Source organism: Manis javanica, chromosome 1, assembly GCF_040802235.1.
Source record: "Manis javanica isolate MJ-LG chromosome 1, MJ_LKY, whole genome shotgun sequence".
Lineage (NCBI taxonomy): Eukaryota > Metazoa > Chordata > Mammalia > Pholidota > Manidae > Manis > Manis javanica.
The window spans coordinates 215,358,330-215,385,880 of NC_133156.1; the positions used below are offsets into that span (position 1 = coordinate 215,358,330).

General features: G+C 39.8%; 1 long non-coding RNA gene across 2 annotated transcripts; it reads left to right on the top strand.

Annotated features, from left to right (window-relative positions):
* The first annotated feature begins 5,589 nt into the window (after positions 1-5,589).
* On the top strand, positions 5,590-27,416 carry LOC118970717 (uncharacterized). Of its 2 annotated transcripts, none has more exons than XR_005058770.2 (4): positions 5,590-5,807; positions 18,503-18,640; positions 25,362-25,392; positions 27,108-27,416. It is a non-coding gene; the product is annotated as an uncharacterized lncRNA (long non-coding RNA). The 2 variants fall into 2 exon arrangements; XR_012132854.1 differs by lacking the exon at positions 27,108-27,416 and adding an exon at positions 25,609-25,781.
* The last annotated feature ends 135 nt before the right edge of the window (positions 27,417-27,551 follow it).

Consider the following 27,551-nt stretch of genomic DNA (forward strand, 5'->3'; position numbering starts at 1 on the left):
TTTCTCCACCTGGTTTATTTCACTTAGCATAATAATCTCAAGGTCCATCCATGTTGTTGCAAATGCCAGGATTTAATTTTTATGGCTGAATAGTATTCCATTATGTATATGTTTCACCTCTTCCTTATCCATACTTCTACTGATGGACACTTTTGTTGCTTCCATAACTTGGTTATTGTAAACAATGTCACAATAAACATAGGGGTGCATATATATTTTCAAATCAGGGATTTTGTTACCTTTGGTTAAAATCCTAAAAAGTAAAATTACTGGGTTGAGTGGTATTTCTAATTTTAGCTTTTTGAGGAGCTTCCATACTGCTTTTCACAGAAGATGCATCAATGTACATTCCCACCAACAGTGTAAGAGGGTTCCCTTTTCTCCACATTTTTGCCAACACTTATTATTTCTTGTCTTTTGGATAGTGGTCATTCTAACTGGTATGAGGTGATACCTCATTGTAGTTTTGATTTGCATTTCCCTAATGATGAGTGATGTGGGGCATCTTTTCATGTACCTATTGCCACCTGTGTTTCTTCTTTGGAAAAATGTCTTTTCATATCTTCCACACATTTTACAATTGGGTTATTTGTTTTATTGGTGTTGAGGCACATGTGTTCTTTATATATGTTAGATGTTAACTCCTTATTGGATAAATCACTTACAAATATATTCTCCCATACTGTAGGATGCCTTTTTGTTCTACTGATGGTATCCTTTGAAGTATAGAAACACTTTAGTCTGATGTAGTCCAACTTGTCCATTTTTGGTTTAATTTCCCTTGCCCAAGGAGATGTGTTATGGAAAAACTGCTCATTGTTATATCACAATTTTTGCCTATGTTTTCTTCTAAGAGTTTTATGGTTTCATGTCTTACATTTAGGTTTTTGATCTATTTTGAGTTTACTTTTGTATATGTTTTTAGATAGTAGTCCAGTTTTATTCTCTTGAATGTAGCTGTCCAGTTTTCTACCAATTATTGAAGAGACTGTCTTTCCCTATTATATATTAATGGTTCCTTTATCATAAAAAATTGACCATACGTGTGTGGATTTATATCTGGGCTCTCCATTCTGTTCCAGTGATCTATGGTTCTGTTCTTGTGCCAGTACCATAGTGTCTTGATAACTATAGCTTTGTAGTATAGCTTGAAGTCAGAAAGCATAATACCTCCAGCTCTATTCTTTTTTCTCAGGATTGCTTTGGCTATTCAGGGACTTTTGTGGTTCCATATGGATTTTAGGATTATTTACTCTACTTTATTGAAAAATGGATTGGTATTTTAATAGGCATTATACTGAATCTATAAATTGCTTTGGGCAGGTTGGCCATTTTAATATTCAGTCTTCCTATCCATGAGCATTGAATAGATTTCCATTTATTTGTGTCTTCTTTAATTTATCTCATCAGTATCATAGTTTTCAGAATACAGGTCCCTTACCCCAATGTTTAGGTTTATTCCTAGGTATTTTATTGTTTTTGATGCAATTGTGAATGGAATTGTTTTCCTAATTTCTCTTTCTGCTAGTTCATTGTTAGTATATAGGAATGCAACAGATTTCTATGTACTAATTTTGTATCCTGAAACTTTGCTGAATTGAGTTATTAGTTCTAATAGTTTTTTGGTGGAATCTTTAGGGCTTTCTCTGTACAGTATCATGTCATCTTAAAGGTACTGATGAGGGTGGGTGGGAAGGGAGGGATAAGGAGAATGAGGGGCATTATGATTAACACATATAATGTAGGGGGGGCACAGGGAAGGCAACAGCACAGAGAAGACAAACAGTGACTCTATAGCATCTTACTACACTGACGAACAGTGACTGTAATGGAGTATGTGGTGGGGACTTGATAATCTTGGGAATCTAGTAACCACAATGTTGCTCATGTGACTGTATATTAATGATACCAAAATAAAAAAATATCATGTCATCTGCAAACAGTGACTGTTTAACTTGTTCCTTTGAAATTTGGATGCTTTTTATCTCTTTATCTGATTACATGGCTAGGACTTCCAGTACTATGTTGAATAAAAGTTGTGAGGTGGACAACATCCTTGTCTTGTTCCTGATCTTAGAGAAAAAGCTTTCAGCTTTTCACCAATCAGTATGATGTTAGCTGTGGGTTTGTCATATATGGCCTTTAATATGTTGAGGTATGTTCCCTGTATATCCATTTTTGTTGAGTGTTCTTTTTTATGAATGGATGTTGAATTTCTTCAAACACTTTTTTGATAGCTATTGAGATGATCATGTGGTTTTTATCCTTTCTATTAATGTGGGGTATGTCATTGATTTATAAATATTATAACATCCTTACATCACTGGAATAAATTTCACTTGGCCATAATAAATAATCCTTTGATGTGTTTTTTAATTCAATTCACTAATATTTTGTTGAGGATTTTTGTAACTGTTCATCAGGGATATTGGTCTATAATGTTCTTCTCTTTTGTAGTGTCTGTCTTCTTTGGTATTAGAGTGATGCTGGCTTCATATAATGAGTTGGGAAATATTCCCTCCTCTTCTACCTTTTGGAATACTTTAAGAAGGATGAATAGTAGTTCTTTTTAAATGTTTTCTGGAATTCAGCTGTGAAGCCATGTGGTCCTGGAATTTTGTTTGTTGGGAGTTTTTTGATTACCATTTGATTTCATTGCTGGTAATTGATCTGTTCAGATTTTCTGTTTCTTCCTGGGTCAGTTTTGGAAGGTTATATTTTTCTACAGATTTGTCCACTTCTTCTAGGTTGTCCAGTTGGCATATAATTTCTCATAGAATTCTCTAATAATATTTTTGTGGTTTTTGTCATCACTATCCCTTTTTCATTTCTGATTTTATTCATGTACTTTCTCTTTTTCTTGATAAGTCTGGCTAGGGCATTGCCTATTTTGTTTATTTTCTCAAAGAACCAGCTCTAGGTTTCATTGATTTTTTTCTTTTCTTTTATTCTGCTCTATTTTATTTATTTCTGCTCTTATCTTTATTATGTTCCTCCTTCTACTATGGGCTACATTTGTTCTTCTTTTTCTAGTTTTCTTAATTGTTAATTTAGACTTTATTTGTGATTGTTCTTATTTCTTTAGGTAGGCCTCTGTTGATATGCACTTTCCTCTAAGAACCAATTTTCAGCAACCACAAATTTTGAACTGTTGTATTTTTGTTTTCATTTGTCTCTATTATTGGTTGATTTCTGTTTTGATTTGTTCATTTATCCATTGATTATTTAGAAGCATGGTTGTTTGGCCTCCATGTGTTTGTAGGTTTTGTTTTTTTGTGTGTCATTTATTTCTAGTTTCATACCATTGTGGTCTAAGAAATTGCTTAGACTGATATTACAATATCAGTCCTTTTGAATTTATTGAGGCTCTTTTTGTGGCCTAATATGTGACCTATACTGGATGGAGAACATTCCATGTACACTGAGAAAAATGTGTATCATGCTTCTTTTGTGTGGAATGTTCTGAAGATATCTGTTAAGTCCATCTGATCTAATGTATTATTCAGTGTCTGTGTCCTTATTTATTTTCTTTCTGGTTGATCTGTTGATGTGAGTGGTGGTTAAAGTCTCCTAAAAGGAACATGTTGCAATCTATTTCCCCCTTTAGTTCAGATAGTATTTGTTTTACATATTTAGGTGCTCCTCTGTTGGATACATAGATATTTATAATGGTTAATCCTCTTGTTGGACTGACCCCTTTATCATTACATAATGTCCTCTTTGTTTCTGAATCTATTTTGTCTGATACAAGTGCTGCTACTCCTTTTTTCTCCCTATTAATTGCATGAGGTATCTTTTTCTATCCCTTCACTTTTAGTCTGTGTATGTCTTTAGTCTGAAATGAGTCTCTTACAGGCAGCATGTAGGTGGGTCTTGTTTGTTTACCCATTCTGCCACTCTATTTGTTTTGATTGGTGCATTCAATCCATTTACAGATAAGGTAGTTGATAGGTATGTAGTTACTGTATTTTATTGTTTGGTTGTTTTTATAGTTCCTCTCTGTTCCTACCTTTCTTTCTTATACTCTTGTTACTTGATGGTTTTCCATAGTGTTGTTACTGGATTTCTCTTTTAATTTTTTGTGTATCTATTATAGGCCTTAGGTTTGTGGTTACCATAATGTTCAAGAATAGCTTCCTAACTATGTGACTATTTATATCAAGTTGATGATTGCTCTATTTCAAACACAATCTAAAAGTACTTATTTTTCTCTTCTTCCTCCTCTACCCTTCATGTATTAGATGTCATAATCTGCATTTTTTCCATATCCCTTGACTGACTTTTTTGTATAGTTGGTTTTACTACTTTTGCTTTAATTTCATACTGGCTTGATTAATAATTGGTCTACTACTTTTATTGTGGGTTTATTTTCACTGGTGAAAAATAGTCTTAAGAACATTTCCATCTATAGAAATCCCTTTCAATAGCCTATAATGCTACTTTAGTGGTTATAAATTCCTTCGGCTTTCATTTATCCTGGAAATGTTTAATCTCTCCTTCAAATTTGAATGATAATCTTGCTGGTTGGAGGATTCTTGGTAGAAGGTTGTTTTGTTTCAAAACATTAAATATTTCAATCCCCTCCCTTCTGGCCTATAAAGTTTCTGCTGAGAAGTCTGCAGATAGCCTGATGGTGTTTCCTTTATAAGTAATCCTTTTTTCCCTCTCTGCCTGCTTTCAATACTCTCTCTTATCCTTAATCTGTCATTTTAATAATTATATGTCTTGCTTTTTTCTTCTTGGGGTTCCTTTTGTTAGGGACTCTTTGCATTTCCATGACCTAAGTGTCTATTTTATTCCACAGATTGGGGAAGTTTTCAATAACTTTTTCCTCAAAGAGATTTTTCTATCCCTTTGTCTTTATTCTCCTTCTGGTAACCTATTATACAAATATTGTTTCATTTGCAGTTTTCACACAGCTTTCTCAGCATTCTTTCATTCCAGAGATTTTTTTTCTCTCTGTTCCTCAGCTTCATTGTTTTCCTGTTCTCTAATTTCCATCTCATTAGTTATCTCTTTTACTTGCAGCAATCTATTTTTCCTTTCCTCTATTGTATATTTCATTTCAATTATTGCATTATTCAGTTCTGAGGGGCTACTTTTCAGTTCATTTTTTTGTTGAAGTTCTCCCTGATATCTTCAATACTTTTCTACAGATCAGTGGGCATATTTATGACTGTTACATTGAAGTCTTCATCAAGAATATTTGTGATTTCTGTTTTATTTAGACTTCTTTCTGGTGTCTTAACCTGTAGTTTTGTTTGGAACGTATTCCTTTGCTTCATTTTGTCAGGGTTTCTGTATTTCTTCCTTTTAGATGGATCTGCTGTGCTTCCTATTCTAAAGAGTAATGGCTTCATGAAGACGGCATCCTGTGGTGCCCAGAACTCTAGACTCTTTACTCTCCAGTGCCTGGTTCAACTTTTCAGTGGTGCCCCAGTTGCTGTTGGTAGGCATTTGGTGGGGCTGCCTTTCCTGGCAGTGGTCAATCACATTCTGCTGCAAAGGGCAGTTTGCCTGAGGAAGGCCTTTGTGATGCTTCTGCTGTGATTGCTATGGGTGGGGCCACCCTCCTCTTGCCCTGCAGCAATGGTTGGGCTGCTGAGTTAAGGGGGTGGGTGGGGCATGCACACCGCAGGGCACACAGCACTGGGCGAGGCTGCCTGCAAGGAGGAAGAGGCGCTGGGAGATGACCCCTGCAGGCACTTCTCTAACTGGGATGAGACAGGGCTGAGAAACCTGGAAAAGCCTCCCTTTGTCTTCCAGAGCAGGCAACAAATTCTGACATTACTGGGCCAAGCCAGCAGGTAGGCTGAGTTGCCAGCAATGGTGATGAGCAATCTGGGCCTCCCAAGACTGCTCCCCAATCTGTTGGGCCAAGGGAGGGCTGAGGAAGTGTCATCTACCTGCCCTTTCTCCTATGGAGATAACTCCTTCTAACTTACCCCTCTGGCACCCTTCCCACTGCTGGCAAACCTTTCAAACCACCACCTCTGCTTTGGGTCTCAGGGGGACTGGCAGAGTGTGCTTGTCCTCAAGCTGCTGGAGTCTCAGCTTCCCAGAGTGCTCCAACTCTGAGGTCCATCCCTGCTAATCACCAGAACCCAGTGCAATGTTGACTTGTGTTCCCATAGCAGATCTCCAGGAACAGGTGTACAGAGTTCCTGAGCACCTATTACCTCCCTGCTCTGTTCCTCTTCCTCCTGTCTGGGGGCTGTGATGGGGGAATGGCTTGGATTCTGCTCAATCATGGCCACAGGATCCATATTATATAGATAATATTTTTTTGTGTCCAGCTCCCCTAACACCTGCTGGAGCTCTGCATATGTTTTCCAGCTAATAAGTAAGTATGGTAAATCACCCTGATTAGGACAATCTGCCCTGCTGGCTGCTATCAGCCAATCCAGAAGCACCTGATTTCCTGAGGTGTGATGGGTGCTTTGCAACCACTGCCAGATGGAAGGGTGAGTCATCAGGGAAGCCAGTCGACTCAGTTCAGAAACCAACATAACAATGTTTTCCACCTGCATATCCCAAAGACGCAAAAGCCATGTAGGCAGAGGTTACAATGGCTTCTTCTGAAACCATATGCTCATGTCCACCAGCTTATTCTGGGTATAGAGGTGGAACATGGAGTGCTCCACAACCTGGGGAGGGAGTGGCTCCTTCCCCTGAGAAGCCTGCTATTGTTGAATTTTTACTTCCTTAATTATAGCTGGTTGGGCCTTTAGTACGGGAGAGGCTGGTGCCTCAGGTAGCAATAGTTCTGCCCTCAGCTCCGCCCTCTCATCTTCTGCCAACATCTCCACTACCATCTCTGGGGCTGAAGACACCACTCTTTTCTCCCCCACAACCTCCTGCAACATGGATTCCCTGGCTGCCTTCTCCCTTGCTGCTACTAATGTATCTTCCAGGAGCGTGACCCATCTTCTCAATAACTGTCTTTCTTAAGGGCATCCCTTTGATTCATTGCCAAGCTCTTGCAAACAATGCCGAAATATGTCTTTCTCCTGCCAAAATGTCTTTCCTTGATAACCCTTTCCACTATCTTGCAAAACAAACATCCATCCCATAATCCAGTTGCTACACAGCCACCCAGGGCCTCTAGGCAGTCTTCTAGCTCATGGAGGGCTAATTTCACAGTTCTCAGTGTCTCCACCCTTCCCCAAATCTGGGGAAGTCCCCACCCACCTAGGAGGAAGTTTACCCTAGACCAGTTTCCCACTAGGGACTCCCCAGGTGGAAGCCCAATGGATAGGGGGCCCCTGGGTGAAACCACAACTCCCACTGCTGCAGTCACTGGGGCCTCCCCACCATACACTGCGGGGGTTCCAGGTATCTCCCCACCATCTACAGGGGCAGCCTGCCCTAGCATCGCACCCATGAAGACAGATTTCAAGTTCAGAGGTCCTGCCGACTACCACCAGGTGTAACTCCAGGGGCTATGGGGAATAAATTCCCAGCCTGGGGCAAATTACCTTTGAAGTCAAAATCAATCAAAAGGATAAAGTGGGAGAAACTCATTTATTGCTTACAAGCAGTCATCTACTTCTGCTCACCCATGTCTTATGCAACGCAGCTATAAAAAAAGAACTCCCCAAACTTTTCCAGTCCAGTTATATCCTTACTCCCACCACCCTTGTAATTACCCATTGATATGGAGATGGACTACTTCTCTTCACCCTAGGAAACATCTATTGATATGGAGATGCACAAGGCCAGCTGAGAGATTCAGAATATATTGCAGTTTTACCCACATCTCTGTGTGGTCTTTTCTTCTTCACCAGGTGTGGGTAAAATTGCAATATTTCCAGGATCTCTCTCCTGGCTTTAGTGTATCTGTTTATCAATAGGTGTTTCCAAGGGGTGGAGAGATTAGTCCATTAACATATCAATAGGTAATTACAAGGGCATGTGAGGGCTAATCTGGACCAGAGAGGTTGGGTGGAGCTCACTTCTGCTGCAGCCTGGTCAAGAGAGAGACAGGACAACTCCTTGTAAGAAATAAATGGGTTTCTTAACTTTATTTCTCCCTTTCACTAATTTCAGTTTTAGAGGTATTTTGTCCTGAGATTTTACCCCGGAGTTACCTCTGACGGTAGTTGGTAGAACCTCTGATCCCAAAATCTGTGTAAGTGGGTGCAACCCTTGGGCAGGCTTGCCTCTAGTGATGATGGAGAGGCCCCAGTGACTGCAGAAGTAGAGGGTGCAGCATCACTCTGGAATCCTCTATATGTGGGACTTCCAATTAGGGAGCCTCTATTGGGGAACTGGTGGAGGGTAAAGCATCGTCTAGAGAGGTGGCGCCTTCCCCAGAATTGGGGAAGAGTGGAGACAGTGGAAGCTGCAGAATTAGTCCTGTCAGACAGAAGACTGCTTAGAGGCCCTGAATGGCCATGTAGCACCTGGCGTTGTAGGATCTCTTTTCATTGAGATAGTGGAAAGTGTTATCAAGCAGAGAGAGGATTACTGAGGAGAGAGAGAGAGACAAACTTCAGCTTCACTTGGAGGAGCTGGGTGATGACCTATGGGACGCCCTTAAGGAAGAGAGACAGTTACTGAGAGAATGGGTCGTGGTCCTGGAAGATTCCTTTGCAGCAGCAAGGGGAGAGGCAGCAGGAGAGTCTGAGTTGCAGAAGGTCATAGGGGAGGGAAAGAAAAGATCGGTGCCTTCAGCCCTGGAGATGGTGGAGGAGTGTCAGGAGGGGATGAGGGGGTGGGGCCGAGGGCTGATCTGTTGCCAAGGCCACTGCCGGAGGCACCAGCCTCTCCCATATTAAAGGCCTGCCCTGTTTAATTAAGAAAGTACAAACACAACCTCAGGCTCCTCAGGGGAAGGAGCCCCCCTCCCCAGGTTGTGGAGAACTCCGTGCTCCACCCCTATACCCAGGATGAGCTGGTGCACATGAGCGTCCAGTATCAGCAGAAGCCATCAGTACCCCTGCCTACATGGCTTTTGCATCTTTGGGAAATGGGGGTGGAAAACATTGTTTTCAGATTTTGAACTGGGTAGACTGGCTTCCCTGATGACTAACCCTTCTCTCCGGCAGTGGTTGCAAAGTGCCCATTACACCCAGGGAATCGGATGCTTCTGGATTGGCTGATAGCAGCCATCAGAGCAGATTGTCCTAATCAGGGTGATTTATCATACTTATCCACTAGCTGGAAAACGCATGCAGAGCTCCAACAAGTGCTGTGAGAATTGGACATGAAAAATATTACCTATAATATGGACCTCCAGGGCTCCAATTAGTTGTTGTTCACCGTAGGAATGAGAACTCTGGTGCTCCATACAGCTCCCCCAATCTCTATTTGGGTCCCTAGTGCTTATTCTTGCACCCCACATAGGGCAACCCGTAAGTGAGGCTACTCGTACTTTAGCAGATCTGGGGAAGGCTGAAACAATAAGGGCATGGAAGGACGTATGGGGTACAACTGAAAGGGGAAAGGCAAAAGTCTCCATGAAGGTCTCAAGGATCCAGATGTAGGTTGATTTGATAAAAACTGGGGTAGTGAAAGAAAGACTTGATGGGCAGCCCAATAGGATCATATTAGAACTGTGGCATGAATTAAAGCCAGAGCAGCAGTTCTAGCCACTGACGTCCAGGACACAAAAGCTAGAGGCAAAGCCCCATGTTCAGCCTGTGTTCCTACAAGACTTCCTGGAAGATAATACTCAGGCTTTACCTGGGCCCTCACCCCCACAGGACAATTGGACATTGCAGTTCAACTGAGGGGAGACTCAAGGCCCCCACCTTGAGGGACGTGGTGGGGACTAGAAGCCACATGTAGAATTAGCAACTCATTGGTCCCCTGCTAATGTACAACATGTCCTGGTGCTGGTGGACACAGAAGCTGCATATTCTTTGATTTATGGAAACCCTGAGCATTTTCCTGGGACCCCTGTTGTGATAGATAGCTATGGGTATAAGGAAATTAGAGTGAAGAAAGCCCAAATCCCATTGAGGATAGGGCATTACCCCCAAAGGAGTATACTGTGTACATTTCTCCCATCCCTGAATGTATTTTGGGGGTGGATATCCTGCAGGCTCTGTGGTTACAGACCACTGCAGGTGAGTTCAGACTGGGGGTATATGTGGTAAAGGCAGTATTGAGGGGACATGCTAAGCACCCACCTGTAGCTCTGCCTGTATCTAGGCAAGTGACAAATACTAAGCAGTATAAATTGCCTGGGAGGCACAGGGAAATTAGAGAAACTCTACAGGAGTTGAAGAAGTTGAGCATCATAAAGCCCACTCACAGACCTTTTAATTCCCCAGTGTGGCCAGTGGAAAAGCCAGACTGCTCCTGGTGTATGACCATGAACTACAGGGAACTGAATAAAGTCACATGCCCTTTGCATGCTGCTGTCCCCTCTATAACAGCCCTCATTGGACACACTAAGCCATGAGCTGGGGATGTGTCATTACGTTGTGGACCTTGCTATTGCTTTCTTTTCTATTGACATAGTACAGGGAAGTCAGGAACAGTTTGCTTTCATGTGGGAAGGCTGGCAGTGGTCATTCACTGTCTTTCCACAGGGGTGCCTCCACAGTCCCACCATTTGTCATGGACTTGTAGCCCAGGACTCGACCACATGGAAGAAACTGCAAATGGTGCAGCTCTATCACTATACTGATGATATCATACTCATGTCTGATTCTCTTGCAGATTTAGAAGGGGCAGTTCCTATACTGCTGCAACATCTACAGGAATAAGGATGGGCTGGAAACAGCTCTAAGGTTCAGGAACCTGATTTGTCTGTACAATTCTTGGGGGTTGTCTGGTGGGGTAAAACTAAAGTTATTCCTGAAGCAGTTATAGAAAAGGTCCATGCTTTCCCTACCCCTACCACTGTGGCAGTCTTACAAGAGTTTTGAGATCTTTGGGCTGCTAGAGAGTGTTTATCCCACACTTGGCTCAAATTCTGAGGCCCTTATACCAATTGATATGAAAAGGCATCAGGTGGGACTGGAATGAGAAGTGTGTAGCTGCTTTTACTGCTGCTAAGCAAGCAGTCAAGGCTGTACAGGCCTTGAGTGTAATGGACTCTTCAAGGCCCTGTGAGCAGATGTTCATGTAACCAGGGATGGTTATGGATGGGGCCTTTGGCAGCAGCTTGAATGGACATGCCAACCCATTGGATATGGTCACAATTATAGAAAGGAGCAGAGGTCTGGTACACCTTGATAGAGAAGCAACTGGCTGCTGTGTACTACATCTTGCTGGCTACGGAGCCCATCACCAGAACAAGTCCAATGAAGGTAATAACCACCTATCCCATCGCAGGGTGGGTATGAGACTGAACCCAAAGGCCATGGAGTGGTGTGGCACAGACACCCACACTGGCCAAATGGGGCACATATTTACAGCAGCATAGCACCCTCTCTACTAGCCCCTTAAGTGGAGAACTCCAATGCTTACTGGAGCCAGTGACCTATACCAGTGGAAAGCAGAAAAACTTGCTTTTGAGTTCATTGGTAGCCAAGAGTCCTTATCAGGAGGGAAAATCCCCTATACCTGAAGATGCTTGGTATACAAATGGCTCCAGTCATGGGCAGCTCCCAAAGTGGAGGGCTGTGGCTTTCCATTCTACAACTGAGACAATATGGATGGAGAATGGTGATGGGAAGAGCAGCCAATGAGCTGAGCTGCTGGTGGTATGGCTCATAATCACCCAGGAGCCCTCCCCTAGAGTTGTCTGCACTAACAGTTGGGCAGTCTATCAGGGGTTGACCCAGTGGCTACTGACATGGTATGGTGTCAACTGGATGGTTGGTCACCTGCCCCTTTGGGGGCAAGAGTTGTAGCAAGACCTATGGGCCTCTGATCAGACTAAGACTGTTACTGTATATCATGTATCTGGCCATTTACTTTTGGCATCCCCAGGGAATGATGAAGCAGCCACACCAGCCCATGTGTGTTAGCTAGAAGGAATGCCTACCTTTGATGTAAGCCCAATGGTTACATCAGCATTTGTTGCATGCAGGGAAAAAGACAATGTGGGCTGAAGCCCATCAGTTGGGCTTGCCTATTACCTTTGAACAATTCAGCAGAGCATGGAGGGAGTGCCTTCTGTGCTCTAAGAGGGACTTACACTGAGTCCGGCAGAAACATAAGACAATAGTAAAGGAGCTGATACCCCTTGTCAGGTGGCAGATAGACTATATTGGGTTTCTGCCCATATCAGAAGGATATTAGTATGCCATGACTTGTGTGGGTATGGCTACTGGCCTTTTGGTTGCTTTTCCTGCATGTTGTGTAGATCAGCAAACCACCAAGAGGGGCCTAGAGCATCTCTTTGCAGCTTACAGCTGGCTGCAGGTAATTATAAGTGATCAAGGTGCCCACTTCACTGGACATGTGTTACAAGAATGGGTGTAGCAATTAGGAATAAAGTGGAAATTTCATGTACTATATAACCCTACTGGGGCAGGCATGATAGAGAGATACAGTGGTTTGTTGAAATCTGGCCTGAAGTCAGACACCAACAGTCTATGGGGGTGGTCAGTTCGCTTATGGACAGTGCTCCAGACTTTAAATGAGAAGTCCTTAAAAAGAGCCTTGAGCCCTGTGGATGTGCTCACACACCTTGCTGCCTCTCCTATACAACTGTGTGTGCAAACCAAAGAGGAGTTATTGAAGCCAGGATATGGCCAGCAGAGCAACAGCCTGCTGCCAGCCCCAACTGCACTAAAACCTGGAGACACTGTTGAATGGATGTGGCCCTGGACATTTTGATACATGGACCAGCAAACACAAGCCCTTCAGGCTCCTTGGAGAAAAGGCCTGGAAGCTGGCCTCATGTGTATTCCTGGAGTAACAGCAGAGTGGACCCCAGAGGTCACGTTAGTTTACCCAAAATGTTGAGGAGGTAAGAGCATCTTGCAGAGAAGTTTTATCTTTATGGCCAGTGCATGTACCTCCCATCGCCCTATATATTGACCTATCTGAAATTCCCACAGCGAGCGGGGGTGAAGGTCTAGTATACTAGACCAGGATGAGATCCCATTCCTGCCACTGTCCTATCACGGGACCACTCTCTTGCATGTATCCTACCTGATGGACAAGATTTTCCTATGCTGGTGTCATTGAAACATGTATCTTACTGCCCTTAAGGTTTTCTTCTACAGTCCCTGTCCTTGATGTGCCTCCCGGCTACAGCTGCCACATGATAATGCTCTGAACTCCCTACCTTTTCAGCTACTGACTAGCTGTGGAGTGGGCGAGCTATGGATTTAATCTGCCTAGGACTTTGAATCTAGCTGAAGCCTCCAGCTTGAGGATTATCATGATTTTATTGCTGTTGCTATTTTATGCTATTAGCCTGGTTACAATGCTTGTTTTCTTGCCTAGGGGCCATTGGAGAAGATGGAGAATGTGTAGATTGTGAGGCAAGATTTCTGGTGGGGTGGGCTGTTAGTAAAATTGTAATATTTCCAGAATCTCTCGCCTGGCTCGCTTTAGTTCATCTGCATATCAGTAGGTGTTTCCAAGGGGTAGAGAGAGTTTTTCCATTTACATATCAGTTGGTAATCACAAGGGTATGTGTGGGCTTATCTGGACCAGAGAGGTTGGGTGGAGCTCTCTTCTGCTGCAGCCTGGTCAAGAGAGAGTTGGGACAACTGTGTGTGAGAAATAAAAGGATTTGTTAATTTTAATTTCCCTTTGATTGATTTCAGTTTTAGAGGTATTTTGTCCCGGGATTTCCCCTCCGTGCAGTCAAAGGGAGAAATAAGTTTCCCAATGTACATGCTATTTTTTACCTTCAATCTATCTTGGTACAGAGCTCATCTGCCTATATTTTAGTGGACCTTTCTCGTATATTTTGTCTTTAACTTTTCCCATATATATATTTCTTTATAGCTCATTGGAATGATTGACAATGATTTCTCCTACCATGGTTACAAAGGAATGGGAAAAGTTAGATAAACAAAGATTATATAACAACTAAGAGCTACAGTATATCATATTGTCAGTTAAAGATCAATTGTAAAATGGATTCAGAGGAACTGGATACAGAGAATCAATACCAGAAAGTCATTATATTAGTATTCAAAAACTGTTGTGAATGCCCTATAGGCTCTGTAATTTAATATACAGAACAGAAATTTGAATGATTAAGAACTCAGATATCACTTCCTTGACTCAGCAAGGGACTTTGACAAACAGGGTCAAGCTAAGGTGTGATAGAAAGGGATAGTACTTTCCTGGCAGTTCAGAGTACACCAGTTTACTATTCTGGGTGGATATAACATTCTAATTTAGAGGTATGAGTATGGAAGTGAGGCAATATACAAGACATGATGAACTGCAAAAACAATCATTTGCTCTTCTCCTTTTTTCTAGCATCTTCTTCTTCCTCCCTTGCATGTATATTATTCCTAGGAGAGGTGTCACATTTTTGTATAATCAAGTTGCCTGAGACAAAATTGATGGACCCAATGGAAGATATCTGATCCAATCTTTCTAGTTCTTTTCTTTAGGAGTTAGTTAAAAAGATTCAAAGAAGTCTCTTAGGTGGCTGAAACTAGAAAGAAGATCTTTAAGTCCATAATTGTTAGAAGTCTGTGTGGCGAGATAAAGGAACAATGCTACCATGCATGGTGGAAAATACTTTACTGCTTGGGGTTCTCTTGGCCAAGGGAGCATATATAAACTGCTCCCAGAGAATAGAAACTACACCCATTCATCTACTGACATCCAAAATTATTAATGAAGGAAAGTCGTAAGGGATCATATCCCTTTTCATTAAGCCAGTAGAGGTACATTTGAATATACTTCTAGTTCAATAAAAATAAAAAGTCTATCACCTACTTTCTCTTTCACCAAAGGCTTGTGAACAAATTTGGGATGATCTAATATATAAGAATAAATGTAGATGGTCTCAGGAAGTCCTTATTTTTTCTTCAAAGCAATATTGCTCTCCTTGAAACTGCAGTCAGCAGGTAGCAAGTACTGATATGGGGTTAAAAGCATTAGCCCATACTGGGTAATCAGTGAGTATTAGGTCAAGTTATGGTCCTGCCGTGTTTTGCAGGCTGTAAGTGCTGTAGGTGAAAGAAACCCAGGACAGCTTAGTTACAAATTGCACTTTTTATAATATATAGATAAAGAAAATCCACACAAGGAGACTTTAGAGTTGCCTGGCTTTTTCTAATTTATTACTCAGTGGCACTTAGAGGCCATATTAACAACTGAAAAGATGAAATAGGAAGGAATCCAATGTTTGGTTGTAGTTTCATATTAAATTCTATTAAATCTAGTGAGTATTTAAGTTAAATCAGTATGAAAACATTATAAAGAATGGATAATCGGGATGACTTTCCATGAATGGAAAAATGAGGAATAAACCAAAACAATTTATTGAAAGGAAGAAAAAAGTCAGAAAAGGGACAAAGGTATTTCCTGGCATTAAATTTCTTTTTAATTTAGGTTTTCATAATTAATATAGAGCAAAAATGTTCCAATTCAAACTGCAATCTTTAAAAGTGTCCACCTAAAACTCTGTCATAATTATGAAAAATATTTATCTTCAATGGATATCAAAATAATTGAGAAATTTGTGTGTGAAGAAAATAAGTGGAAAAGGTTTAAGTTCTTGGCAGATTTGATGTTTAAAGTAGTAATAGTTCTCTATGTACCAAAAAGAAAAAAAAATCTTGTTATGCAGTTGAATATTTTTAATACAAATAATCAGAGCTACCATTGTTGAGAGAAGTTTACCATGTGTCAGGTGCTTTCTCTATGTCATTTCCTATACACTGCTTCATTTAATTTCCACAAGCTTAGATAGTACTATTATTCCTATTTGACAGAATAGGAAAGAAAATAATGCTTGTTTTACAAAGCACTTTTTCAATAAGCATTTTTGAGTACTTGTTTTATTTACACTGTCTAGTTAGTTTTATGGATTAAATAGCAAATAAGAAACAGTCCTTTCTATTAAAAGTATGTCCTTAAAGTCACACAGCATGTATTGCTGACAAGAATTGAACCTGATTTTCTGTGACTTGACATCCTTTATCTTTGTGCAATGTTATACCATCCTTCATCCACTCACCCTCCCCCGACCAAAAAAAAAACTTAAAACAAAGTGTTGCATAGAATAATTTAAATCAGAACTAATTCTAAAATCAGACCTAATTCTAAATGGCATGTTCCCATTTTGGCTACACCATTATGTACATTTTTTTTTTGGTTTTAAGAGAATAAAAGGTTAGCAGTAAGGGCCGGTGAACTGAAAGTCTTCTGTCTTATTAGGCAAGCAGTGTTGCAATATGACCTCTGATAGATGGGAACAAATAGAAGGCATTAGATCATTCACTCTGCGAGCACACTTTCCAAATATCTTTTTCAAAAGTTCTTAACCTGGTGTTTGCAATTCAAAAGGCATCATGATCCTGTAGCCCTTTTCCAATTACAGATCTCATTTTTAGTCCCTGAATCAAAAAAAACTCCCTTTTTATTTCTTGACTTATTCTCCATCTCCAAACTCCCTGTAAGGCTGTGTCATCTAAAAGGCTATATTCTTTATGAAGTAAATTTTCTTTGAGTTATCTTGTTAATTTTCTTCCTTTAGCCCAAACTCCATTTATAAAAATTGCTCCAACAGTGGAAAAGCTTTTCTGAGAGATCCTGAAGAGGACTATTTTCATATGTTAAAATGGCTAAAGGAATGAAAAATAGAAGCCTAGCTTGGTTGTCTCCGTAGACTGGCATGCTTTACTTAGTTGTACTCTATATTTAGGTGCTTGCTAGCCTTTTATAAACCCAAACACCATAAAAGTAACTAAAATATGCACAATTCTGTGACTTAAACATTCTCATCATCTAAAATGTCTTCAGTGTATGTTATACCATGAATGCTAAAGAAGAGGTAATTCTTTAAAATGCACTAGCTTTCATTTACTGAAAGGTTAGCATGTGTAGACAATGTTTTGTATATTAACTAATTTAATCTTTGAAAAATCCTAAAAGGGAAGTAATATTATTTTCCCAATTTCTTAAGTAAAGAAAATGAGATGAAGGGAACTTGCCAAATACTCATAGTTAGAAAGTTACATAATTAACATTTAGTATACAGAAATATTCATAAGGTAATAATGATGTTTCATAAAAAGATTATATAAGTTCTATGATCCAGTAAAGACTATAAAAACTAAAGTCCTTTGAGGTCACATATAGATACCCATCTGCTTTGACTATTTTGGCTGAAATAACTGCCAACTTCTGACATATTAGTCCACCAACCTATCTGGTTTGCCAGTTTAGAAAATGCACTAATTTTAATTAACCTACTGTTTCAGCCACTTATTTCTTAATTTATTCAGGCTATAAATATGATTTATTCTTTAAGTTTGGTATTTTAGAAAGCATTGCCTTGAATTATTAAATTTAATACTACTTAGTCTGCCTTCTGTATTTTATAACTTTTAATTGCCCATTATTTTAAAAAATTTTATTTCATCAAAAATCTTTCCTTTGAACATATAAAATCAGCCAAGTACCTGTTATTTCTGTGTGCAAATGCTTTTGATTTATGACCTTAAGTTACTTAAATGGATCTTGGTCACTTAATAAGTTCAATTTAGAAAATTTAATCATGCTTTTAGATAATATTCTGAGATCTTATTCTTATTCTTATTCTTCAGATTTAGAAAATGTTGTGACAACTCTCTTCAAAATGCTGCCTTTATAGGGAGAAAGAGCTTTCTTATCCCTGGCTTTTCTCTTCTACAGGCTGTAGCTTTTAAAATAATGTAAAAATTTACACTGGTGGTTACTTAAGTCAAAAGGTATATTATTGCCATAATATATTTTTCAGGAGAGCCATTCATCTTTGGTTTAAAAACAATTAAAGAAAATCATTAATGACCATACCAATCCATTCTATTTTCCCACAGCTGTATTGTGATCTGGGATAGTTTTATGTGTTCAAAGTAAAAAGTTCTCATTTCTTCCTCCCTATCCCCATGTGTCATACACACGTGTGCAAAAATACATACAAATATAACTTTATATTCAGTGTAGTTCTTTTCCATTCTATGCATGTGTACACATAAGCATATATACATATATGTGAACAATTAAGGCTGAGCTTAATATAACAATTGGCAAAGAAAAAGAACAATATGAGGCCAGGGTTAACACAACCAAGGCCATGATAGGCTCTGCAGCAAGAAAAATAACCGTTTCAGAGTTTCCAACCAGACAGCTATGCTGCCCCCAGAAATGGCCCCTTGTTTACAAAGAGCTTTTGGAAAGCCCCTGCGCAAACAAGACAACTTGTTTTCTTGCTCTAAGGCAACCAGTAAGATACTAACAGCCTGCTCACCTTGCTTGCGGGTTTTCACCTTCTTAAACCCTCCCCCCACTAACCAGGGGCAGTGAAGTGGGGTGTAACATACTTTCCAGTTATATGCTATTGTGTCTCACCAGTTTGCAAATCTTTTCAAATAAAGTTCACTTTTTAATCTCAAACTCATTTTCTTTGTTTCAGCTAAACTTTTTTGGTGATGAGGATGGAATGTGAAGCAGCAGCCTCACGTGTACACCCAAATGAACAGACTTGCTGGCAGCCAGCACCTGGGCTGCGTGAGCTCTTTCCAGCTCTCCTTCAACCTCAAATGGACACCAGGTATGCTCTCCCATAGCCTGACCTCCCACACTCTGGTCGAGGCTGTGGGGCCATATCTTCCTCTTCTCTCCCTAAGATTTCAGGAGGGGACACCTTCACATCAGGGGGACATTAATTGTCCATAAGGACGGGAACTCCCTCCCTGAGATTTCTTGTGCACAGTAAGGTAGAAGGAAAGTCCCTCCATAAGGTTTTCCACTGTTCATGAAGGTCTCTCTCTCTGAAATGGGCTGCTCCTTGTCTAAGACTAGTCTACCTGAACACCTGCCATCAGGAACAGCTGCAGGATTCATGTTCAAAAATTATGGCCCTCAGACCTGCAAATATCTGGGGGTCTCTGGGTCAAAATTACTAAAGATGACCCCAAATTACATTGGTCTTCCTGGGGCACTTTCACCTCCCCAAACTTGTTTATCTCTGCAATCAACTGGAAAGATGTTGCTAACTTACTAAATAGGCACGATGGTAAACTTATTTTGATTGGTACTTAAAGCCTCAAAAAGGTCTCCTTTAAGATTGAAGCAAATGGAATCAATGCTGACAGAAGTACTAACCAGTTCTTATTTATGATCCATGCTCAAAAACTGATCTCATAAACATTACCAAAGACTTTCCCAAAACTGAAGCTGGTTCTATAGAATTTCAAAGATAATTGAGATTAATATTTACTGCATACAGATCTATATCAATTGGTCCAAATGTTTAGGGGACCAATTAAGGCACAAGAATGGATCAGAAAGGCAGGCAGGAAGGACTCAGTGGGAGATATTAGGCTTACCAACACCAACCCTCTCAAAGGCCTAAGAAAGACTCAGAATATTGCAGAATATTTCCTAGTGCCAATCCCCAATGTTTGGCTTCCCATACTTGTCTGGAAAGCAATAAAGCTTCGTAGTCAGAAAAAGGATGAAGACATATTGTCATATTTAGATAGATTTGAAAAAGATTTTATCAAAAACTCTGGCATTAAAACATTAGAAAGAAATACTATCAAATTATTTGCCACCCTCTTTTTAGATGAACTTTTAAATCTAATTTCTACTTTGGTTAAACAATATGATCCAGACTGGGACACAAAGTCTCCAGCCATCCTTGGATCAAATGGCAACAGGTTAGCCAAAGCCAGAGCGAGAGAAAAAGAAAGTTGTGCCAAACACGCTTTAGCTTGCCAATAAAAGATGACTAAACTAATGGACCTACAATTCCAGCTTATCTATTCCCATATCTTGACCTAGAACAAACAGGACCTAAAGATCAGATCAAATCTGAGTTTTAGGTAAGGAAAATGGCTATTTAAAAAAGGAGTGCTAGAAATATATAAATGGGCAATCCACAAAATGGAGCCCCACTCCACCCCTTTTAAAAACAAAACAGAATAAGGGTGCTCCAGGGAAATATCAGAGGGCCTTCTTTTGTTGACACTCAGCCAAATCAGGGAACTCACCCTCCAGACAGAAAAACAAACCCTGAACTTCTTGGTTGACACTGGGGCCGCTTCCTCTGTCTTAAACCCCGACTGCTGTACGGGCCCTCTGCCCCAGAGTGATCGGACCGTCCAAACGGCTGGGATTTCTACCCTTCCTACTGAAGCCCCTTTTTCTAAGCCCCTTCAACTGGTACATCTATGAGGCCACCATGTGTTCCCTCTTGTACCCTCTTCACCTGCACATTTCCGAAGACATGATTTGTTTCAAAAATGTTTTATTAACATTACCTTTAACCCATATACACATTTATTTAGATTTCCCAAGACCTTCAAATTATGAAGAAGACTCTCTTTAGTTCTATATCCGTATTACCCCTGAGCCAATCCTGCCCTAATCAGGTAGAGACACTTAAAAAAACCTACCGAATCATGACAGGCCATGTCTGATTTTGGACATATGTGCACAGCGGAACTTATTTCCATTTCTATCAACCTCTCAAAAACACTTCCCAATATAAAACAATACGCCCTTAGTCTATTAGGCATTTGCCCTATAAATGAAGACTTCATATCCAAAAGCCTAACAATATCAACCACCAGTCCATTTAACACTCCCATTCTACCAGTAAGAAAGTCAAATGGAAATAGCTGGTTATTTGTCTAGGAACTATTTACACCTTAGCTATCCCCTGACACCTTGTTGTTCCAGACACATTGTTCTCCAACATGCCACCCCAAAGCTCACTTTCTGGTCACAGATCTCCACAGTGCCTTCTTCAATATTCCTGTCTATCCAGATAATATCTTTTTGCTTTCACCTGGAAAGGACACCAGTATACATGGACAGCACTTGCCCAAAGCCATACCTAAAGTCCCACTTATTTTTCTCAAGCTATACATGCCGACCTGCCCAACTTACACTTCCCTGGCCATTCCACCCTACTTCAATATGTAGATAATCTCTTGCTCTGCTCCCCTGATTTCCAATAATCTTTGACAGACACCCAAATGCTATTAGTGGCTCTAGCATCAAAAGGACATAGGTGTCTAAAGACAAGCTCCAACTATGCTGCCCAACTGTAAAATTTCTTGGCCACATGCTGATGCCTGAAAGGCCTTAAAGTAGATCCTGCTAGGAATCAGACCATCCTTAACTATCCCCAACCAAGAACATAGACAATTACAGAGGTTCCTAGGACTTACAGAATACTACAAATCCTGGATACATAACTACTCTCTCTTTGCTGAACCCCTCTTTCAGTTACTAACCAAGGACCTACCCACACCCCTCCCTTGGGACCAAATGACATATGACCCCTGCAGGTTCTAAATCAGCAATTCATTCAGGCACCAACCTTGGGACAAACTACCAACTTACCTTTTCCCTATTCTTACATGAGACAAAAAGAATGGCTACTGGAGTTTTTACCCAAAAATATGAGGACCAACATCACCCTGTAGAATACTTTAGCATACTATACCCTGTCAGTCCCTCTGTGTCCACATGCTGTGCCTGCCTGTAGCTGTTTTACTTTGCCACAAGTAACTGAATTCACCCTTGGCTTGAATCTAACCCTATGCATATCCCACATGATCTAGGCTTTAGCTGACTTATGTCATATGTTCATTTCTCCTCTAACCACCTAACAAAACAAGAGCTCCTACTTCTTTCTGCTCCTGATGTCTCCATTAAACACTGTATTACCCTAAACCCTGCCACTTTACTACCTTCCTCACTCCCTGACCCCAATCACAATTGCCTACTCTCTATTAGCTCTCCACCATGACCTGCAGGAAATCCCCCTCCCAAATGTTTATTTGATGGTTCATATCTTAAAAACTCAGAAGGAAATTATCAGGCTGGTTATGCTATTGTCACATACTAAAATAATAGAATTCTGTTCTCTCCCAGCAGATGCCTCAGCACACAGGCTGAACTCTTTGCCCCATTAAAGCCTGCCAACTAGCAGCAGGTAAATCTTCTAAGAGCCTGTACAGAGAGTAGATATGCTTAAAGCATTGCTCTTGATTTCATAATGTTATGGCCACAATGGGGATTCCTTATGTCTTATGTCCTCCGGAGGTTCTATCAAAAATAAAGATCTCTCTTGATTAGATGCTATCCTTTTATCAAAAGCAAGCACTGTTATTAAAATCCAAGCTCGTTAACCTCCTTTTTCTCCAGAATCTTAAGGCAATACCTATGCAGATTCTGCTGCTAATAAAGCAGCCTCTCGTAATCCTGTCACCATAGCTCGCATAACACCCCTCAAACTCACCCTTGAAACTCTTATGCCCAAATTACATGTCTGTACAGGAAAGGGGGAAATGGATAAATCAAGGTCACCAAGTACTGGATAATTCCATGAGACCATGGCCAATCAATCCTATCTGACAAATTACAATACCCCATTTTACAGTATGTCCATGAATTAACACATTAGAACACTGATAAAGTGATCTAAACATTACTATTGGAAACTATCCCCTACTATTGCTCATCAAATATATGAGAGATGCCATATTTGCCTACCATATAACCCTGGGAGGCCCCTACATACAGCCTCTGGTCGCTATCCATTACCTCAGTCCTCTTTTAAGATTTGGCAAATAGATTTCACACATGCACATCCCCACCCCCCCCAAGCAATCCTCTGTATATTTATATGTATGGGTGATGGTTTGCATATTCTTACACTGGACTGAGGCTTTTCCTTGCTGGCAAGCCACGATGCAATCAGCAGCTAACATCCTTGAGAAATCATCCCAACTTGGGGTTTCTTTTTTCCTTTGAGACTCTTGTTATGTCTATACAGATTGAGCATTATAATTCCCTAGAGAATTTAATTCCCTAGTGACTGAGGAACTAACTTCACTGGACAAATAATGAAGCTGGCTTGTAAAATATCATAAACCACATCCAGTCATACATTTGGTTAAGCAGACTATGTTCTATGGCTGCATTTCTTTGCTATCTCCTGTTCCACAGAGCTTTGGTGCTAGTCTTAAACTTACTTCCTCTGAAACTATTGGTTATAAAGTAACATCTCAACTCTACAAGCACATGGAATGAGACAAAAAGTAGAACCTGTAAAACTGCAATGATTGTAATTTTATAATTTTGGCTTCCCTGAGCCTGCCTCAAGGAACCATAATTAATGCAATACATCTGTTAGCTTCTCTCAGGGGTAAAAAGGATCTAATTGAAACCTTGTAAAGCAGTCGCACAAATTAAATGGAAAGGATATTGACATTTATCTCCCAGCCCCACCTTTATACAGTCACAGATTATTCATGTTTCATAAAAATAAAAATGTTGTAAACCTTCATGCTAATATCACTACAACTGATGAATTTAGGTCAATAATGACAATCGAACCTTTAATTGATAATGTTTAATAAAATTTATTTTCTGGAATGAGAATCTATGGATTCTGAAGATTCTACAATTAGCAATAGTCATTTTATAATTCTCAATAACTTCTGGACCAGCGTATATAAATATTCTATATCTAATAAGTAACAAGTTGATTCATAAAAAGATGATTCTGAGAGCCAAGATAAAATAAACTCATTCTTTCCCCGTACTTGATGTTTGGCATCACTCTGAACAGTGTGAACAATGCAGGCAGGACTCTGAATTTTATATTATAAAAGATAGTACCTGTTTTTTCAGCACTGCCCCTCCTTATCTACCTCTTCTCCCCTTTTTTCCTCCTGCTGGTGATGCAGGATAGGGTAACCTGAATTCTGAGGTCTGCTTACATTATCTTTTTGAAGAATCTGTACCTGGTATTGATTGAACTTTTTGCATTGATTTAAATCTCTCAGACCCAAGAGGTACCTTCTCCAAAGGAATTATATGCATTTACCCTAGAATACATTTTACTCAACAAGTATTTACTGAGCATCTACTATATGTCAAACAGTGTATGATTGAAAATCAGGCTTCAGTGCATGAGACAGACCTAGACTTTCTCTTCATGGAATTTTCCTTGGTAATGATTCAGCTTATTGTCTAATACTCATATGACTTCTTCTTTCACCTATGGTGGGTTATTTTTGACTGAATTTACAAACTTACAAGTATGTGGGAATTTTCTAATCATTTTTTGTTATTGGTTTCTAGCTTCATTTCACTGTGGTCAGATCTATTTGCTTTTGTTTTGAATGTTGATGCTATCTACCCCAAATACGGTCAACTTTGGTAAATAATCCATGCGCCCTTGAAAAGAATGCTTATTATGCAAATGTATTGAGCAGTGTTTTACATATTTCTAGTAGGCCAAGTTTATTAATATTATTCTTCAAATTTTCTGGGTTTTTTTGCATTTATTGTTTTCTACTTGTTTGATCAGTTACTGAGGGAGGCATCTTAACTACCCTACCCAATTACTGTGAATTTCTTCTTGTGATTCTTTTTTCCTTTGAGACTTTTGTTATGTCTATACAAATTGGTAATTATAATTCCCTAGTGAATTTAACCTTTTATTATTATAAAACATCCTTCTTAATCAATAGTAATGTCTTTTGAATAAAATCTACTTCATCTGATATAAATATAATAATATAGCTATGCCAGTTTTCTCTTGGTTAGTAGTCATATTAACTTTATGTGTTATGAAACTTTTCTGTATCCTTCTAGTTTAAGTGTATCTTTTATATGCATTATAGTTAGATTTTACTTAAATTTAAACCCCTCTTATCTTCAGTTGATTAGCCCATTTGTATTTGGTGCAACTACCATTTTATTTGCTGTCTTGACTGAGCTACGTTTTTCTCTCTTTTCTTGCCCTCTTTCATGTTGATTAAATTTCATTACCCTATTTTTTTCCTTTCTTTCCTTGGTAGTTATTCACTTTCTTTACTGCTATTTTACAGCTATCCTAGAAATTACATTATACATTTTGACTTATCAAGTTCTTATATAAGCTCATACTTAGGGTGTTTGGTGATTATGATGTGATTTTTTTAAAGCATTTAACATCCTAATATATAAATATTTGTTACTTATAGACATTTTACCACATTTTAGCTATATTTTAGGAAATTGGTTGGGGTTTCGTGTTGATGTGTAACAAAACTATCATTTCAGGGTAAAATCTTTGAGTGTTAGGAATGGATTATTTAGTTTAGGCATGAGATACCTGTATTTGAGAATAAATTAATGATACAGAAATTGTCATGAAAGCCAGGATTAGATCTGCTTTTATTTGTCATTCAGCAGGACACTGTGAGCTTTGTTTAATAACTGTCAAATACCCAAAACATGACCTTAATTTTCATTTTTTATAGGAATGTTCAATATCCTGTCAACAGTTTCAAGGTAAGTAAGAAGACACAATCGCATTGAGATTTAAAATTCAATAAAACGATTGGAGGTACAGTTTAATAGAAAATATATTCTTATCTGGTAATAAAGAATATTTTTAAAAGTGTTTTTAGTTTTAAAAAAAAACTTCAGTTAAAAAAAAAGCCATCTTATCATATTGGTACATTTCTGGAGATTTCCAATGGCTAACATCAGAATCTCTGCCCAAAGGTGAATCTCTACTGAAGCTTAAGTTGCTGCACTGAAGACTTGGTGTCACAGAGAAATAATGGCTCACCGAAATAGCTCTCTACCAATAATTGATTCAAGTTGTTATATAAATACTTCAACTTCCTCACCCATCAGGGACTTTGAGATTATCCCAGGTAGTTGAAGTGCCAGTTGCCCATAAAGATAATTGACTTGATGATGTACAATTCGTTGGCTCATTCCCCTCCTTGTCTCAGTGTCCATGTCATTACTTGTGTTTCCTGAAATACCTCACAAATTAGTGACACTTGAATCTAGCTGTCAGTTTCTGGGGGAACCCGAACTAAGGCAAACGGATACTAGAAGTGGTTTAAAAAGCAGTTCCTCAGGATAAAACTCTGAACTTGGACTGCTCATTTCCAGATGCTTCTAAGGCCCCATTACTGGTCGGAATAGGGTAATGATAACCCTGAAAATGCTGTAGCATTGCAATAACAAAGACACTTACCTGTGGGTGAGTTAGGTCACAACTGGAATGAATCCCACTGGCTCATGCAATACCTCTAGAGATATGGGGACAGTAATTATTACAGAAGCTATGAAATTTTTTTCAGTCATTAAGTAATTAAAACAAACAAAAAACACCTGAAGGTCAAGTCAACTGGCATGACTAGGCAAGCCAGAGGCTAGTGCAGTGTTAAAAAGACTCTCGTCTCCAATAACCAGAGCGCACGCTGTGCTGAAAATCAGGCCCAGAATCTGAGTATGAGAAAATGAACTTATAAAGAATGCTAAATTCATATCCTGGCAAGTCTTCTACACTCAAGTCAGAACACTGACAAGGAAGGAGTAGAATTGAAGACCTTAGATGAGCTATGTAGTTAGACTAAGAACGTTGAAACCCAAGGCTGCCCAGACCTCTGGGCTAGCAGACATGGCACACTCTTTTTATCAGATAATAACAGTCTCCCTTTTTCTGGAGACCATGCAAAGACTTCACCTGAGGCAAATGTCTTACAAAATCATTTTTTTCTCCTCCAGAGCTACTTCTAATTTTCCTCATTACTTCCATACCAGTAACTATGATTATGACTCAGCATGGCCCAACTATCCCTGTGTATCAGTTATCATAACAAATTACTACAAACTTAGCAGCCTAAGTCAACAGACATACATATCACAATTTCTGTGAATCAGTCTAGACATAGCTGAGGTGGATCATCTCTCTCACACAGCTGCTATTAAGGGGTCAGCCAGAGTTTCGAAACCTAACTGTCACCCACCTTGGTAAAACCCCTCAGACTTTTCTTCCACTACAGGCTCTGAATCCTCAAAATCAGAGTATGGGAGCTGGACTGTATCGTTAATGATAATGGAAACAGATATGTTCAGAAGCAAAGGAAGAATGGGTTAAGCAAGAGTAAAAGCTTAGCTTAGATGTAAAGCAGGTTCATAGGACTGCAGTTGCCCTCCAGAGTTATAGATAATGTTTTGGTACATATCCTTGCATTGTTTTACAGGAGATGAGACCCTCCACCACCACCACCACCACCACCACATGGACCTGATGGCTCACTGAAACACAGACCCCAGACTAGTTAAAGCAAGATGAGTGATGCTTGAGATTCCCGAAAGAGCTACTGGTTGCCTAATGCTCAACCAGTCAGAAGATATCCCTGAGCTGATCATTGATCCTGAGATCCTCACTCACAATTTTCCCTTTAAAAGCCCTTGCTTGTAAGCCAATGAGAACTTCAAGACTTTAAGCACTAGCTACCCATTCCCCTTGCTTAGACCCTTGTAATAAATGCCTACTTTCTTTCACTGCACCCTGGTATCAATGTTTGGCTTGCTATGCATCAGGCAAGTGGACGCAGGCTTGGTTTGATAACAGCTTCAGTCTCATCTGAGGCCTACCCAGGGAAGAAACTTCTTTCAAACTCATGTAGTTTTGAGCAGCATTC